Here is a 15,397-nt window from a genome sequence, read left to right on the forward strand (position 1 = left end):
GGGTTTCTTAGCTGCTGGTTTCTTAGCCGAGGCTTTCTTTGTGGCAGGCTTCTTTGCTGCTTTCTTTGGCGTGCTCTTCTTTGCTGGCTTCTTTTTTGGTGTACTTTTCTTTGCAGTAGGCTTCTTTGCCGTTGGCTTTTTTGCTGCGGCCTTTTTCTTAGGTTTTTCTTTTTTTACCTGACCTAGCTTGAATGATCCAGAAGCACCAGTGCCTTTAGTTTGAATCAAATCGCCTGATGTTACTCCTCGTTTAAGAGCCATTTTCAGATGATGATCTGAGTTTTCAGCAACTTTGTAATTTGCATGAATATATTTTGTAATAGCTTGGCGAGATGAACCACCGCGTTCCTTTAGGGTAGCGATAGCAGCCTTGATCATGTCCACATATTTAGGGTGATCAGCTGTCTTCTTTGCAGCAGGTTTCTTCTTGGGTGCGATTTTCTTTGGAGAAGCTGCTTCACTCATTTTTAATGTTTTCTTACAACAATCCAACGATAAACGATGCTTGTTATCACAGTAGAAGTATACTAAACATTACCGTGTAAATGAGATATAATTTAAGACGGTGCGAAGTATGCGGACGTAAAAGTACCACTCCCGGGAATTGATTTGGCGCGAAAACAGAAATGTGTGTTTCTGTACATCGTATAATGTCCGTTTTGGGTGCCGCGACTATGCGAAAGCATGTTAATTTTTATTTGTAGTACGACGCAATAGTCTGCAAGAGAAGCTGCTGGAGTTTGAGGTCTTCAGCATTACATCTAGTCTGTTAATTTGGGCTTCTTCCGCGCTCGTGTTAGGATTTTCATAAAGCGTTCTTTGGTTTGCGTTGCGTATGTCGGCCTACATCATCGACACGGCCTGTTTCCGGCTATTAGGAGCAATTCATATATTGGGCACTGCGTTTCGACTTTTTTATTAGACCACAGTAAAAAAATTCACTCACAGAAGTCCCTTTCTTTCATGGCTACAAACACGAAGAATTCTGTCGTAAGTAAAACGAATGCGCAAGCCAAAATGACGATGGGGCGAAGTCATAAGCATGGCCCTGTGGCCCAATGGATAAGGCATCTGACTACGAATCAGGGGATTCCAGGTTCGACTCCTGGCAGGGTCGCACTGTCGCATTTCGGCTGCATGGTCTACTGTGTAACGCGCGCGCACGTTCTGGCGTAATGCGTTGATAAACGGAATGTACGCAGACATATTGGAAAGTAATATCACGCACTTAGTATCGTCGCCTTTGTTAGCATTCATGTAAGTTACCATCCACTCGCTACAGTCGCTCTCCATCCTACGGCTAAATCAACAGCCGTGATTTTTACTATGTCGCCGTCCATCCGTACGCGGTGACAGTTGTAAGCTTTACAGTAACGTGACATGCTCCACAAGCAGTTACGGTGTGTGGACGATGCCTATCATGGCAACGCTTGTTCTTTATCGCTTCTCGGCCTAATGGCTAAGATCAAGTGTAGTATCTGTTCTTATCAGTTTAATATCTGGTAGGCCATTCTCTGAATGGTCAGTATATTAATCTGATTTTTGGCCTTGGGTCATGGAGGTGGATTCATTCACGCCGTGACCACGGGTTGCCTTGGTGTTGCACTATTACCGATGGCGGCCCACATAAGCAATAAAAGAATAATAGCAGTCCTCTTTCCGACGGCACTCTGCATAGTCTACGGCGGGAACAAAACGCGTACACTGGGGGAGAATACAGCCTATGCCCCGCGACACGGCAGTTTATAACACACTCAAGCCACAAGCATTAACAAACTTTGAAGGGTACCCTCATGCTACGGTGCAGTTCCAACTCATACTTACCTGACGGGGAAGTAAAGACTGATCAATGAGGGTTTTCTTCCAGAGTGAGGCTCTTGCATTGCACTACGCTTGGGCTGACCTCTGCGATTACTGCAAACGTCAGTAACTCGACCGTACAATTTCTGGTAGTGGGGGCCTGCGTCCGCGCTCGCCCCCTCCTTAAGTCAAAATGAATGAGCTTAGAAAAGTTGCGCGGCCAAATGTCGGTGGTGACTTAAACGCTAAGGTAAAACCTCGCTTGGCTGTTACGAAACGTGATTGCGATATAAGTCCTCGGAAGGCGGCGGAATTTTATTTTATTTGCCATTCCGTCAGGGTTATTGGATGATCGGCAATAGATCGAGTTTGTATGCATTTGAAAGCTCTTTTTTCTCGTACTATCACCTGAAAATGTCGTAGGAAAATGTCATAGGAAACACTTTCAACAACCGCCACGTTCCTTAATTGTTATAACAAGAAATATATCACAGCAAATGAAAATGAAAAGCCTACGACACCGGGAGTTCCCAGGCGGTCCCCCATCCAAGTACTATCCCGGCCCGACGATGCTTAACTTCCGTGATCAGACGAGAACGGGTGTGTTCATCGTGGTATGGCCGTAGACATTAGTAGGTGCAAATACGTGCAATTTATTTTGACGTTGTGATCAAATTTTTTTATTTAATTTCTTTGAGTTACTTAGGACAAGGCGTATGCATGGATTATCTATTAGACTTTAAGGTTATAGTTTTGTGAAAAAAACAATGTTTTTTTAAAGATGTGTGGCTATAAAAATAGCCGTTGTTTTCTGAGTGTAGCGGTTTACTTCTTCTGTCCTTTGTCGTTCTTCTTTGGGAGTAAGACAGCTTGAATGTTTGGCAAAACACCACCAGCTGCAATGGTTACACCGCTCAAAAGTTTGTTTAATTCTTCATCATTACGAACAGCCAATTGTAAATGTCTTGGAATAATCCTAGCTTTTTTGTTGTCTCTTGCTGCGTTACCAGCCAACTCCAATATCTCAGCAGATAAATATTCCAAGACGGCTGCTAAGTAAACTGGTGCTCCAGATCCAATTCGGTTAGCATAGTGCCCTCTACGAAGGAATCTATGCACTCTACCGACTGGAAATTGAAGTCCAGCTCTTGAGGATCTTGTCTTGGCTTTAGCCTTAGCTTTTCCACCTTTTCCACGTCCAGACATAACTGCGATTTGATTTGTAAGTTAATACAAAAACGTACGAATATTTAACGTAAGTGTTAACGAAATAAACTTTACTCGTTTTTTCATCATAAAAATAGGATCGAAATCATGTTTTTTTAACCAATCATAATTAAGTATTAAACAAAAGATTTTTTTTTTAACCAATTAAATTGCGTATCGGCGTTTTCGGATCGAATTCGATCCGATTTTTTTACTTATAAACAAAAAGTTTTGACTTGCAGTTTAATGCTTATTTACAAGTTAAGTAGCAAAAATTTTTAACCATGTCTGACGCAGCAGCTAAAGGAGGAAAACAGGCACCTAAAGTAGCCAAGAAAGGTGAAAAAAGAGCCGGCAAAAAAGGAGGAAAGATTGGTGGAACTGGTGAAAAGAAACGCAAGAGAAAGAGAAAGGAAAGTTATGCTATTTACATCTACAATGTTTTGAAACAAGTTCACCCAGATGTCGGAGTTTCAAGCAAAGCTATGAGCATCATGAACTCATTTGTCAACGACATCTTTGAGCGCATTGCTTCCGAAGCTTCGCGTTTGGCTCTTCAAAACAAAAAGTCGACCATCTCTTCTCGTGAAATTCAAACCGCAGTACGTCTTCTCTTGCCTGGAGAACTTGCAAAACACGCAGTCAGTGAAGGAACAAAAGCCGTCACAAAATACACAAGCAGCAAGTAAACCAACGTCTACCAAACACAAACGGTCTTTTTTAAGACCACACATCTTTAAAAAAACATTTACTTGGCGTCACTACAAGTTAACCGAAGTTAATAAAACTTCTAAATAATGTGCTTAAGAACACTAGCCTACATTTAAAATACTTCCCCATGTGTGTGTGGATTAGCTTCACTTTTCATACGTATTATTAGCTGTACTTGCAGAAAAGACAAGTACATTGATCCATGTTATTGCTTACATTTAACTTAACCCAGCTTTTCACGGAAACACTCCCAGGCAAATTAACCCTACAAAGTATTTCTAAATTTTTTTTGTGTCATATATGACATAGTATCGTATAGCAATAAATGTAACTGTGACAAGACTTTACACATTGTGTAATTTGGAAGCGTGCACAAAGTAATGTTTTAAAAGATTTGTGGCTATAAAAATAGCCGTTTTTGTTGAGCAATGACAACGCTTAACCTCCGAATCCGTAAAGAGTTCTTCCTTGACGTTTTAAGGCATAAACAACATCCATAGCGGTAACGGTCTTGCGTTTAGCGTGCTCTGTGTAGGTTACAGCATCACGAATAACATTCTCTAAGAAAACCTTCAGTACACCTCTGGTTTCCTCATAGATAAGGCCAGAGATACGTTTGACACCACCTCGTCGAGCAAGACGCCGAATAGCAGGTTTTGTGATTCCCTGAATGTTATCACGAAGAATTTTTCGGTGACGTTTAGCACCTCCTTTTCCCAATCCTTTACCTCCTTTTCCGCGTCCAGACATATTGATATAGTTGCGTACAGAACGAGTACAAAAACAACGTTTGAGTTAACAGAATTCAGACAGCTTTAAAAAGAGGCCATAAAATTACCTACTGCTCGTGGAAACACCCTAATTAACCAATAGAGTTGCGTCATTACAAAATGTTCCGAACATTTTGTACATTTTTTTAAGTAAAACTGTAGTTTTTTTAAAAATTCGTGGTCTTAATGTTTCAGTAAGGCAATAAATTTGGCATCGTTGGAATTCGCCAAACCTTCTGCTACTTACTAAAAAAAAAAAAAGTCAAAAGCTTTTGTGTATCAGAAGATACAGCCGTTTTCCCGTAGCCAAAAAACACAGATTTTATAAAAATGTTAAAGTAATGAGCGTAATGTCATTATGCAGCCAATCAGAAATTACTTTCTTAGCACCAATCAAATGGTTTGTTTTGAACCTTAGCTGTCAATCAATATGAGAAATAAAACTTTGGCGCGATAGTGCATTTTAGACCGTCTTGTGTATCCGTACTACATCGACTTCTTAAAATATGGCTCGTACAAAGCAAACTGCACGTAAATCTACTGGAGGAAAGGCTCCACGAAAACAACTCGCCACTAAAGCTGCGAGGAAAAGCGCACCAGCTACTGGAGGAGTGAAAAAACCACATCGTTACAGACCTGGTACAGTTGCTCTCAGAGAAATCAGAAGATACCAGAAGTCAACCGAGCTCTTGATCCGCAAGTTGCCTTTCCAGCGTCTTGTGCGAGAAATTGCTCAGGACTTCAAAACAGATCTGCGATTCCAGAGCACAGCCGTTATGGCTCTGCAAGAGGCTTCTGAAGCGTACCTTGTTGGCTTGTTCGAGGATACTAACTTGTGTGCCATTCACGCAAAACGAGTTACAATCATGCCTAAAGACATCCAGTTGGCAAGAAGAATTCGTGGGGAACGTGCCTAAGCATCTTACCAAACAAAAAACGGCTATTTTTATAGCCACACATCCATAAAAAATATTACGGCTAGCTTTTTATATCAAACTTTGTCCTGCTTTCTGTTTAAATTTTATGCTACATAAAAATTTTATGCTACATAAAGTTTGACAATGTTAAAAATATGAAGGGCAAGAAAAGTAAAAGCAAGAAAATAAGAAATTTAAAAACGAAAATACTTAAACTTAGGGAATCTAATCTTAAATTTACTCTTTTTTAACTGTTTAAGTGACTTAAACAAGTTTAACTTTGTACCAAGATAATGTTTTTTTGTAAATGTGTGGCTATAAAAATAGCCGTTTGTTAATGTAATAGCCAGATACACACAAATTATTTTTTTGCGGTCTTCTTTGCTGCCTTTTTGGGAGTCTTTTTGACCTTCTTTGCTGCAGGTTTTTTAGCAACAGGCTTCTTTGTGGGTTTCTTAGCTGCTGGTTTCTTAGCCGAGGCTTTCTTTGTGGCAGGCTTCTTTGCTGCTTTCTTTGGCGTGCTCTTCTTTGCTGGCTTCTTTTTTGGTGTACTTTTCTTTGCAGTAGGCTTCTTTGCCGTTGGCTTTTTTGCTGCGGCCTTTTTCTTAGGTTTTTCTTTTTTTACCTGACCTAGCTTGAATGATCCAGAAGCACCAGTGCCTTTAGTTTGAATCAAATCGCCTGATGTTACTCCTCGTTTAAGAGCCATTTTCAGATGATGATCTGAGTTTTCAGCAACTTTGTAATTTGCATGAATATATTTTGTAATAGCTTGGCGAGATGAACCACCGCGTTCCTTTAGGGTAGCGATAGCAGCCTTGATCATGTCCACATATTTAGGGTGATCAGCTGTCTTCTTTGCAGCAGGTTTCTTCTTGGGTGCGATTTTCTTTGGAGAAGCTGCTTCACTCATTTTTAATGTTTTCTTACAACAATCCAACGATAAACGATGCTTGTTATCACAGTAGAAGTATACTAAACATTACCGTGTAAATGAGATATAATTTAAGACGGTGCGAAGTATGCGGACGTAAAAGTACCACTCCCGGGAATTGATTTGGCGCGAAAACAGAAATGTGTGTTTCTGTACATCGTATAATGTCCGTTTTGGGTGCCGCGACTATGCGAAAGCATGTTAATTTTTATTTGTAGTACGACGCAATAGTCTGCAAGAGAAGCTGCTGGAGTTTGAGGTCTTCAGCATTACATCTAGTCTGTTAATTTGGGCTTCTTCCGCGCTCGTGTTAGGATTTTCATAAAGCGTTCTTTGGTTTGCGTTGCGTATGTCGGCCTACATCATCGACACGGCCTGTTTCCGGCTATTAGGAGCAATTCATATATTGGGCACTGCGTTTCGACTTTTTTATTAGACCACAGTAAAAAAATTCACTCACAGAAGTCCCTTTCTTTCATGGCTACAAACACGAAGAATTCTGTCGTAAGTAAAACGAATGCGCAAGCCAAAATGACGATGGGGCGAAGTCATAAGCATGGCCCTGTGGCCCAATGGATAAGGCATCTGACTACGAATCAGGGGATTCCAGGTTCGACTCCTGGCAGGGTCGCACTGTCGCATTTCGGCTGCATGGTCTACTGTGTAACGCGCGCGCACGTTCTGGCGTAATGCGTTGATAAACGGAATGTACGCAGACATATTGGAAAGTAATATCACGCACTTAGTATCGTCGCCTTTGTTAGCATTCATGTAAGTTACCATCCACTCGCTACAGTCGCTCTCCATCCTACGGCTAAATCAACAGCCGTGATTTTTACTATGTCGCCGTCCATCCGTACGCGGTGACAGTTGTAAGCTTTACAGTAACGTGACATGCTCCACAAGCAGTTACGGTGTGTGGACGATGCCTATCATGGCAACGCTTGTTCTTTATCGCTTCTCGGCCTAATGGCTAAGATCAAGTGTAGTATCTGTTCTTATCAGTTTAATATCTGGTAGGCCATTCTCTGAATGGTCAGTATATTAATCTGATTTTTGGCCTTGGGTCATGGAGGTGGATTCATTCACGCCGTGACCACGGGTTGCCTTGGTGTTGCACTATTACCGATGGCGGCCCACATAAGCAATAAAAGAATAATAGCAGTCCTCTTTCCGACGGCACTCTGCATAGTCTACGGCGGGAACAAAACGCGTACACTGGGGGAGAATACAGCCTATGCCCCGCGACACGGCAGTTTATAACACACTCAAGCCACAAGCATTAACAAACTTTGAAGGGTACCCTCATGCTACGGTGCAGTTCCAACTCATACTTACCTGACGGGGAAGTAAAGACTGATCAATGAGGGTTTTCTTCCAGAGTGAGGCTCTTGCATTGCACTACGCTTGGGCTGACCTCTGCGATTACTGCAAACGTCAGTAACTCGACCGTACAATTTCTGGTAGTGGGGGCCTGCGTCCGCGCTCGCCCCCTCCTTAAGTCAAAATGAATGAGCTTAGAAAAGTTGCGCGGCCAAATGTCGGTGGTGACTTAAACGCTAAGGTAAAACCTCGCTTGGCTGTTACGAAACGTGATTGCGATATAAGTCCTCGGAAGGCGGCGGAATTTTATTTTATTTGCCATTCCGTCAGGGTTATTGGATGATCGGCAATAGATCGAGTTTGTATGCATTTGAAAGCTCTTTTTTCTCGTACTATCACCTGAAAATGTCGTAGGAAAATGTCATAGGAAACACTTTCAACAACCGCCACGTTCCTTAATTGTTATAACAAGAAATATATCACAGCAAATGAAAATGAAAAGCCTACGACACCGGGAGTTCCCAGGCGGTCCCCCATCCAAGTACTATCCCGGCCCGACGATGCTTAACTTCCGTGATCAGACGAGAACGGGTGTGTTCATCGTGGTATGGCCGTAGACATTAGTAGGTGCAAATACGTGCAATTTATTTTGACGTTGTGATCAAATTTTTTTATTTAATTTCTTTGAGTTACTTAGGACAAGGCGTATGCATGGATTATCTATTAGACTTTAAGGTTATAGTTTTGTGAAAAAAACAATGTTTTTTTAAAGATGTGTGGCTATAAAAATAGCCGTTGTTTTCTGAGTGTAGCGGTTTACTTCTTCTGTCCTTTGTCGTTCTTCTTTGGGAGTAAGACAGCTTGAATGTTTGGCAAAACACCACCAGCTGCAATGGTTACACCGCTCAAAAGTTTGTTTAATTCTTCATCATTACGAACAGCCAATTGTAAATGTCTTGGAATAATCCTAGCTTTTTTGTTGTCTCTTGCTGCGTTACCAGCCAACTCCAATATCTCAGCAGATAAATATTCCAAGACGGCTGCTAAGTAAACTGGTGCTCCAGATCCAATTCGGTTAGCATAGTGCCCTCTACGAAGGAATCTATGCACTCTACCGACTGGAAATTGAAGTCCAGCTCTTGAGGATCTTGTCTTGGCTTTAGCCTTAGCTTTTCCACCTTTTCCACGTCCAGACATAACTGCGATTTGATTTGTAAGTTAATACAAAAACGTACGAATATTTAACGTAAGTGTTAACGAAATAAACTTTACTCGTTTTTTCATCATAAAAATAGGATCGAAATCATGTTTTTTTAACCAATCATAATTAAGTATTAAACAAAAGATTTTTTTTTTAACCAATTAAATTGCGTATCGGCGTTTTCGGATCGAATTCGATCCGATTTTTTTACTTATAAACAAAAAGTTTTGACTTGCAGTTTAATGCTTATTTACAAGTTAAGTAGCAAAAATTTTTAACCATGTCTGACGCAGCAGCTAAAGGAGGAAAACAGGCACCTAAAGTAGCCAAGAAAGGTGAAAAAAGAGCCGGCAAAAAAGGAGGAAAGATTGGTGGAACTGGTGAAAAGAAACGCAAGAGAAAGAGAAAGGAAAGTTATGCTATTTACATCTACAATGTTTTGAAACAAGTTCACCCAGATGTCGGAGTTTCAAGCAAAGCTATGAGCATCATGAACTCATTTGTCAACGACATCTTTGAGCGCATTGCTTCCGAAGCTTCGCGTTTGGCTCTTCAAAACAAAAAGTCGACCATCTCTTCTCGTGAAATTCAAACCGCAGTACGTCTTCTCTTGCCTGGAGAACTTGCAAAACACGCAGTCAGTGAAGGAACAAAAGCCGTCACAAAATACACAAGCAGCAAGTAAACCAACGTCTACCAAACACAAACGGTCTTTTTTAAGACCACACATCTTTAAAAAAACATTTACTTGGCGTCACTACAAGTTAACCGAAGTTAATAAAACTTCTAAATAATGTGCTTAAGAACACTAGCCTACATTTAAAATACTTCCCCATGTGTGTGTGGATTAGCTTCACTTTTCATACGTATTATTAGCTGTACTTGCAGAAAAGACAAGTACATTGATCCATGTTATTGCTTACATTTAACTTAACCCAGCTTTTCACGGAAACACTCCCAGGCAAATTAACCCTACAAAGTATTTCTAAATTTTTTTTGTGTCATATATGACATAGTATCGTATAGCAATAAATGTAACTGTGACAAGACTTTACACATTGTGTAATTTGGAAGCGTGCACAAAGTAATGTTTTAAAAGATTTGTGGCTATAAAAATAGCCGTTTTTGTTGAGCAATGACAACGCTTAACCTCCGAATCCGTAAAGAGTTCTTCCTTGACGTTTTAAGGCATAAACAACATCCATAGCGGTAACGGTCTTGCGTTTAGCGTGCTCTGTGTAGGTTACAGCATCACGAATAACATTCTCTAAGAAAACCTTCAGTACACCTCTGGTTTCCTCATAGATAAGGCCAGAGATACGTTTGACACCACCTCGTCGAGCAAGACGCCGAATAGCAGGTTTTGTGATTCCCTGAATGTTATCACGAAGAATTTTTCGGTGACGTTTAGCACCTCCTTTTCCCAATCCTTTACCTCCTTTTCCGCGTCCAGACATATTGATATAGTTGCGTACAGAACGAGTACAAAAACAACGTTTGAGTTAACAGAATTCAGACAGCTTTAAAAAGAGGCCATAAAATTACCTACTGCTCGTGGAAACACCCTAATTAACCAATAGAGTTGCGTCATTACAAAATGTTCCGAACATTTTGTACATTTTTTTAAGTAAAACTGTAGTTTTTTTAAAAATTCGTGGTCTTAATGTTTCAGTAAGGCAATAAATTTGGCATCGTTGGAATTCGCCAAACCTTCTGCTACTTACTAAAAAAAAAAAAAGTCAAAAGCTTTTGTGTATCAGAAGATACAGCCGTTTTCCCGTAGCCAAAAAACACAGATTTTATAAAAATGTTAAAGTAATGAGCGTAATGTCATTATGCAGCCAATCAGAAATTACTTTCTTAGCACCAATCAAATGGTTTGTTTTGAACCTTAGCTGTCAATCAATATGAGAAATAAAACTTTGGCGCGATAGTGCATTTTAGACCGTCTTGTGTATCCGTACTACATCGACTTCTTAAAATATGGCTCGTACAAAGCAAACTGCACGTAAATCTACTGGAGGAAAGGCTCCACGAAAACAACTCGCCACTAAAGCTGCGAGGAAAAGCGCACCAGCTACTGGAGGAGTGAAAAAACCACATCGTTACAGACCTGGTACAGTTGCTCTCAGAGAAATCAGAAGATACCAGAAGTCAACCGAGCTCTTGATCCGCAAGTTGCCTTTCCAGCGTCTTGTGCGAGAAATTGCTCAGGACTTCAAAACAGATCTGCGATTCCAGAGCACAGCCGTTATGGCTCTGCAAGAGGCTTCTGAAGCGTACCTTGTTGGCTTGTTCGAGGATACTAACTTGTGTGCCATTCACGCAAAACGAGTTACAATCATGCCTAAAGACATCCAGTTGGCAAGAAGAATTCGTGGGGAACGTGCCTAAGCATCTTACCAAACAAAAAACGGCTATTTTTATAGCCACACATCCATAAAAAATATTACGGCTAGCTTTTTATATCAAACTTTGTCCTGCTTTCTGTTTAAATTTTATGCTACATAAAAATTTTATGCTACATAAAGTTTGACAATGTTAAAAAATATGAAGGGCAAGAAAAGTAAAAGCAAGAAAATAAGAAATTTAAAAACGAAAATACTTAAACTTAGGGAATCTAATCTTAAATTTACTCTTTTTTAACTGTTTAAGTGACTTAAACAAGTTTAACTTTGTACCAAGATAATGTTTTTTTGTAAATGTGTGGCTATAAAAATAGCCGTTTGTTAATGTAATAGCCAGATACACACAAATTATTTTTTTGCGGTCTTCTTTGCTGCCTTTTTGGGAGTCTTTTTGACCTTCTTTGCTGCAGGTTTTTTAGCAACAGGCTTCTTTGTGGGTTTCTTAGCTGCTGGTTTCTTAGCCGAGGCTTTCTTTGTGGCAGGCTTCTTTGCTGCTTTCTTTGGCGTGCTCTTCTTTGCTGGCTTCTTTTTTTGGTGTACTTTTCTTTGCAGTAGGCTTCTTTGCCGTTGGCTTTTTTGCTGCGGCCTTTTTCTTAGGTTTTTCTTTTTTTACCTGACCTAGCTTGAATGATCCAGAAGCACCAGTGCCTTTAGTTTGAATCAAATCGCCTGATGTTACTCCTCGTTTAAGAGCCATTTTCAGATGATGATCTGAGTTTTCAGCAACTTTGTAATTTGCATGAATATATTTTGTAATAGCTTGGCGAGATGAACCACCGCGTTCCTTTAGGGTAGCGATAGCAGCCTTGATCATGTCCACATATTTAGGGTGATCAGCTGTCTTCTTTGCAGCAGGTTTCTTCTTGGGTGCGATTTTCTTTGGAGAAGCTGCTTCACTCATTTTTAATGTTTTCTTACAACAATCCAACGATAAACGATGCTTGTTATCACAGTAGAAGTATACTAAACATTACCGTGTAAATGAGATATAATTTAAGACGGTGCGAAGTATGCGGACGTAAAAGTACCACTCCCGGGAATTGATTTGGCGCGAAAACAGAAATGTGTGTTTCTGTACATCGTATAATGTCCGTTTTGGGTGCCGCGACTATGCGAAAGCATGTTAATTTTTATTTGTAGTACGACGCAATAGTCTGCAAGAGAAGCTGCTGGAGTTTGAGGTCTTCAGCATTACATCTAGTCTGTTAATTTGGGCTTCTTCCGCGCTCGTGTTAGGATTTTCATAAAGCGTTCTTTGGTTTGCGTTGCGTATGTCGGCCTACATCATCGACACGGCCTGTTTCCGGCTATTAGGAGCAATTCATATATTGGGCACTGCGTTTCGACTTTTTTATTAGACCACAGTAAAAAAATTCACTCACAGAAGTCCCTTTCTTTCATGGCTACAAACACGAAGAATTCTGTCGTAAGTAAAACGAATGCGCAAGCCAAAATGACGATGGGGCGAAGTCATAAGCATGGCCCTGTGGCCCAATGGATAAGGCATCTGACTACGAATCAGGGGATTCCAGGTTCGACTCCTGGCAGGGTCGCACTGTCGCATTTCGGCTGCATGGTCTACTGTGTAACGCGCGCGCACGTTCTGGCGTAATGCGTTGATAAACGGAATGTACGCAGACATATTGGAAAGTAATATCACGCACTTAGTATCGTCGCCTTTGTTAGCATTCATGTAAGTTACCATCCACTCGCTACAGTCGCTCTCCATCCTACGGCTAAATCAACAGCCGTGATTTTTACTATGTCGCCGTCCATCGTACGCGGTGACAGTTGTAAGCTTTACAGTAACGTGACATGCTCCACAAGCAGTTACGGTGTGTGGACGATGCCTATCATGGCAACGCTTGTTCTTTATCGCTTCTCGGCCTAATGGCTAAGATCAAGTGTAGTATCTGTTCTTATCAGTTTAATATCTGGTAGGCCATTCTCTGAATGGTCAGTATATTAATCTGATTTTTGGCCTTGGGTCATGGAGGTGGATTCATTCACGCCGTGGACCACGGGTTGCCTTGGTGTTGCACTATTACCGATGGCGGCCCACATAAGCAATAAAAGAATAATAGCAGTCCTCTTTCCGACGGCACTCTGCATAGTCTACGGCGGGAACAAAACGCGTACACTGGGGGAGAATACAGCCTATGCCCCGCGACACGGCAGTTTATAACACACTCAAGCCACAAGCATTAACAAACTTTGAAGGGTACCCTCATGCTACGGTGCAGTTCCAACTCATACTTACCTGACGGGGAAGTAAAGACTGATCAATGAGGGTTTTCTTCCAGAGTGAGGCTCTTGCATTGCACTACGCTTGGGCTGACCTCTGCGATTACTGCAAACGTCAGTAACTCGACCGTACAATTTCTGGTAGTGGGGGCCTGCGTCCGCGCTCGCCCCCTCCTTAAGTCAAAATGAATGAGCTTAGAAAAGTTGCGCGGCCAAATGTCGGTGGTGACTTAAACGCTAAGGTAAAACCTCGCTTGGCTGTTACGAAACGTGATTGCGATATAAGTCCTCGGAAGGCGGCGGAATTTTATTTTATTTGCCATTCCGTCAGGGTTATTGGATGATCGGCAATAGATCGAGTTTGTATGCATTTGAAAGCTCTTTTTTCTCGTACTATCACCTGAAAATGTCGTAGGAAAATGTCATAGGAAACACTTTCAACAACCGCCACGTTCCTTAATTGTTATAACAAGAAATATATCACAGCAAATGAAAATGAAAAGCCTACGACACCGGGAGTTCCCAGGCGGTCCCCCATCCAAGTACTATCCCGGCCCGACGATGCTTAACTTCCGTGATCAGACGAGAACGGGTGTGTTCATCGTGGTATGGCCGTAGACATTAGTAGGTGCAAATACGTGCAATTTATTTTGACGTTGTGATCAAATTTTTTTATTTAATTTCTTTGAGTTACTTAGGACAAGGCGTATGCATGGATTATCTATTAGACTTTAAGGTTATAGTTTTGTGAAAAAAACAATGTTTTTTTAAGATGTGTGGCTATAAAAATAGCCGTTGTTTTCTGAGTGTAGCGGTTTACTTCTTCTGTCCTTTGTCGTTCTTCTTTGGGAGTAAGACAGCTTGAATGTTTGGCAAAACACCACCAGCTGCAATGGTTACACCGCTCAAAAGTTTGTTTAATTCTTCATCATTACGAACAGCCAATTGTAAATGTCTTGGAATAATCCTAGCTTTTTTGTTGTCTCTTGCTGCGTTACCAGCCAACTCCATATCTCAGCAGATAAATATTCCAAGACGGCTGCTAAGTAAACTGGTGCTCCAGATCCAATTCGGTTAGCATAGTGCCCTCTACGAAGGAATCTATGCACTCTACCGACTGGAAATTGAAGTCCAGCTCTTGAGGATCTTGTCTGGCTTTAGCCTTAGCTTTTCCACCTTTTCCACGTCCAGACATAACTGCGATTTGATTTGTAAGTTAATACAAAAACGTACGAATATTTAACGTAAGTGTTAACGAAATAAACTTTACTCGTTTTTTCATCATAAAAATAGGATCGAAATCATGTTTTTTTAACCAATCATAATTAAGTATTAAACAAAAGATTTTTTTTTTAACCAATTAAATTGCGTATCGGCGTTTTCGGATCGAATTCGATCCGATTTTTTTACTTATAAACAAAAAGTTTTGACTTGCAGTTTAATGCTTATTTACAAGTTAAGTAGCAAAAATTTTTAACCATGTCTGACGCAGCAGCTAAAGGAGGAAAACAGGCACCTAAAGTAGCCAAGAAAGGTGAAAAAAGAGCCGGCAAAAAAGGAGGAAAGATTGGTGGAACTGGTGAAAAGAAACGCAAGAGAAAGAGAAAGGAAAGTTATGCTATTTACATCTACAATGTTTTGAAACAAGTTCACCCAGATGTCGGAGTTTCAAGCAAAGCTATGAGCCATCATGAACTCATTTGTCAACGACATCTTTGAGCGCATTGCTTCCGAAGCTTCGCGTTTGGCTCTTCAAAACAAAAAGTCGACCATCTCTTCTCGTGAAATTCAAACCGCAGTACGTCTTCTCTTGCCTGGAGAACTTGCAAAACACGCAGTCAGTGAAGGAACAAAAGCCGTCACAAAATACACAAGCAGCAAGT

General features: G+C 40.9%; 9 non-coding genes across 9 annotated transcripts; 6 read left to right on the forward strand and 3 right to left on the reverse strand.

Moving 5' to 3' along the window:
* The first annotated feature begins 1,439 nt into the window (after positions 1-1,439).
* On the forward strand, positions 1,440-1,631 carry LOC130660607 (U2 spliceosomal RNA). Its single transcript, XR_008987805.1, has one exon. It is a non-coding gene; the product is annotated as a U2 spliceosomal RNA (small nuclear RNA).
* Positions 1,632-1,816: 185 nt separating this feature from the next.
* Positions 1,817-1,981, forward strand: LOC130659548 (U1 spliceosomal RNA). Its single transcript, XR_008986752.1, has one exon. It is a non-coding gene; the product is annotated as a U1 spliceosomal RNA (small nuclear RNA).
* Positions 1,982-2,309: 328 nt separating this feature from the next.
* On the reverse strand, positions 2,310-2,428 carry LOC130658964 (5S ribosomal RNA). Its single transcript, XR_008986176.1, has one exon. It is a non-coding gene; the product is annotated as a 5S ribosomal RNA (ribosomal RNA).
* A 4,863-nt stretch (positions 2,429-7,291) lies between these two features.
* On the forward strand, positions 7,292-7,483 carry LOC130660609 (U2 spliceosomal RNA). The gene has a single exon (XR_008987806.1). It is a non-coding gene; the product is annotated as a U2 spliceosomal RNA (small nuclear RNA).
* Positions 7,484-7,668: 185 nt separating this feature from the next.
* On the forward strand, positions 7,669-7,833 carry LOC130659550 (U1 spliceosomal RNA). The gene has a single exon (XR_008986754.1). It is a non-coding gene; the product is annotated as a U1 spliceosomal RNA (small nuclear RNA).
* A 328-nt stretch (positions 7,834-8,161) lies between these two features.
* LOC130658978 (5S ribosomal RNA) lies at positions 8,162-8,280 on the reverse strand. The gene has a single exon (XR_008986190.1). It is a non-coding gene; the product is annotated as a 5S ribosomal RNA (ribosomal RNA).
* A 4,864-nt stretch (positions 8,281-13,144) lies between these two features.
* Positions 13,145-13,337, forward strand: LOC130661502 (U2 spliceosomal RNA). Its single transcript, XR_008988694.1, has one exon. It is a non-coding gene; the product is annotated as a U2 spliceosomal RNA (small nuclear RNA).
* A 185-nt stretch (positions 13,338-13,522) lies between these two features.
* On the forward strand, positions 13,523-13,687 carry LOC130659551 (U1 spliceosomal RNA). The gene has a single exon (XR_008986756.1). It is a non-coding gene; the product is annotated as a U1 spliceosomal RNA (small nuclear RNA).
* Positions 13,688-14,015: 328 nt separating this feature from the next.
* On the reverse strand, positions 14,016-14,134 carry LOC130658990 (5S ribosomal RNA). The gene has a single exon (XR_008986202.1). It is a non-coding gene; the product is annotated as a 5S ribosomal RNA (ribosomal RNA).
* Between the last annotated feature and the right edge of the window lie 1,263 nt (positions 14,135-15,397).

The sequence above is a fragment of the Hydractinia symbiolongicarpus genome, chromosome 9 (genome assembly GCF_029227915.1).
Source record: "Hydractinia symbiolongicarpus strain clone_291-10 chromosome 9, HSymV2.1, whole genome shotgun sequence".
Taxonomy (NCBI): Eukaryota; Metazoa; Cnidaria; class Hydrozoa; order Anthoathecata; family Hydractiniidae; genus Hydractinia; species Hydractinia symbiolongicarpus.